This window comes from Haliotis cracherodii, unplaced genomic scaffold (genome assembly GCF_022045235.1).
Source record: "Haliotis cracherodii isolate W230 unplaced genomic scaffold, xgHalCrac1.p SCAF_12, whole genome shotgun sequence".
Classification (NCBI taxonomy): Eukaryota; Metazoa; Mollusca; class Gastropoda; order Lepetellida; family Haliotidae; genus Haliotis; species Haliotis cracherodii.
The window spans coordinates 38,255,234-38,257,811 of NW_027266267.1; positions in this window are offsets into that span (position 1 = coordinate 38,255,234).

Consider the following 2,578-nt stretch of genomic DNA (forward strand, 5'->3'; position numbering starts at 1 on the left):
ATCCGAGGTAGAATAGGTCTTCAGCAACCCAAGTTTGCCGTAAAGGGGACATGTTCTCCCGGCCTTAAAATAGCGGCCCAACGTTTAACATTTGGAACAGTTAGGGCACTTATCCTCATACATGCGGTCATGAATGTCATGGGTAATACTTTTCTCTAAAGTAAAAAAACAGTTTTTGTATCAACTTGGACCCCCATCATGTTCAACTGGCTGTCAGTAATATACAAACGGCCTCAACACACCAAATACACTTGCAATGAACTACTCAAACAATGTTCCACATCGACCAGTTCACTGTGTTGTGGCTCATAGTTGAAAGTTAGTTAGGCGTAGAACTTTGTCCAGCACTTGTATAAATGGCTGGGTGTTATTATTGTTCTTGGTCAATGCATGCCAGATGAGCAATCAGACTGCAATCCTGACATTTATAAACATATCCATGTTTTAAAGTATCGGCCAAAATATGTCGTGCTTCTTAGCTCATGCTGAAACTTTGTGGCTTCAGTCGACGATCAGAATTATCGACCCAGTTCAAGTAAATATAAAACACCACACAATCACGTGATTCAGAAATCCAGTCACACGATAGCACAATTACTGATTTTGTTGAAAATATAAACGATATATATGTCAGCATAACACTTTGTCCACCTCACCTGTTTAAATTTGAATATCTGTTAAATTCCCCCAGAAGTCAATGTTTATTTACCATACTATGCCGTTTAGGAGAAGCTCAGTTGTATAATCGATACGACAAGGGGGGGGGGGGGGGGGGGGGAGGGGGGTGTCCATGTCGAAAGTCACTTTGGCTGAAACTAAATAGCAGGAAGACACCAAATAACCTAATTTTTATCCGTCCGGGCGCCAGTACAACATCAGAGGTTACAGAACACTTCGAGGCGGAACACCGACTTCGAAGTCATCGATGAGCTCGAACACTGCAATCCTGAAGAAACATAAACAAGCATAGAGTCAGAAGTTTTAGGGGTCGATGGAATATTTCGTGCTACCGCCGAAAACAATGTTTATAAACGGGTTTATTTCAAGGATTCTTTGGAGATTTATTGTTTTAAAAAAAAGTAAAAACTGTATTAACAACATAAAGTTATGGTGATAATCTGTCAGGCGTGTCAGATTGCCAAGTGCATGAGCGAATTGCCGTGCCTAAATCGACAGAGCTTTACAGGGAATATGAAACAGGGAAAATATTAACAATTGTGTTTTCTCTAACAAATATCCTTGTGAACAAATAGTGAAAGTGCCACGATATCTGAAGTTACTGTAGCATTTGTGCCTTCATTGACTTATGTCTGTGGCGACCAGGTCGTGGTCGTATTTTACAGCGAACACATGCTAAATGTAAAGGAGCGGTATCGCGAACATCCCTGTGAAGAAATAACGAAAGTCCCATAGATCTCACAACATCTGAAGTTGCATTTGTGCACGCGTGTAGTCATTGACTTACGTCAACGGCAACCAGGACGTGGTCGTATCTTACAACGAACACATGCTAAATGTAAAGAAGTGGTATCGCAAACATCCTTGTGAAGAAATAACAAAAGTCCCATAGATCTCACAACATCTGAAGTTGCATTTGTGCACGCGTGTAGTCATTGACTTACGTCAACGGCAACCAGGACGTGGTCGTATCTTACAACGAACACATGCTAAATGTAAATGAGTGGTATCGCGAACATCCTTGTGAAGAATTAAAACAAACATACTTTTGTTTTAGCAAACTTTACAATAGGTCGAGTGTCGAAAGCCAGTAATAACCACAAAGACAGCGGAACCTTCATGTCACTGCAACCAGTCTTTTTTGTTGGTTTGTTTGTTGTTTAACGCCGCACTCAACACTATTCCAGCTATATGACGGCGGTCTGTAAATAATCGAGTCTGGACGGAGACAATCCAGCATATCAATAGCATTAATCTACGCAATTGGGATACGATGGCATGCATCAGTCGAGCCTTACCGGCCGATCCCGTTAGTCGTTTCAAACACGACAGAACATAATGAAATCTTTGGACGTGTCAGTGTGACCACCAGCCAAGAAACACACACGGTGATGCTACAGATTAACGCTATCCTGGATGACGGGTCTGTGTGGTGATGTGGCGTGGACGTCTACTACAGTAACAACATGGCTATTGAGGTCCTGGTTCCTACAACACAGGTGTGTACAACAGAGATTATTATGTTAAATCGGAGTGAGTGAGTGAATATGGTTTTACGGCGCTTTTAGCAATATCAAGGCGGAGGACACCAGATGTGGGTTTCACACATTGTGCCCATATTCACATATGTAAATACTGTTTAATAGGTAAGTGTAAATGTGATTTCGAAAATCAGTGAGATATCCAGTCATTATCATTAATCAATTTTGTTTTTAAAAGCACTCCAGTATATATAATGTGTTGGTTTCATTTCAATATGCTGAGTGCAATCGAAGAATTATTAAAAAGAGGATACATTGTGGTTCGTGTATAAACGTTGAATCTTTGTATACACTCATCGCCTCTTGCACTGAACGTGCAACATGAACACTCACACTTATCTTTCATGTCTTTACGTCTT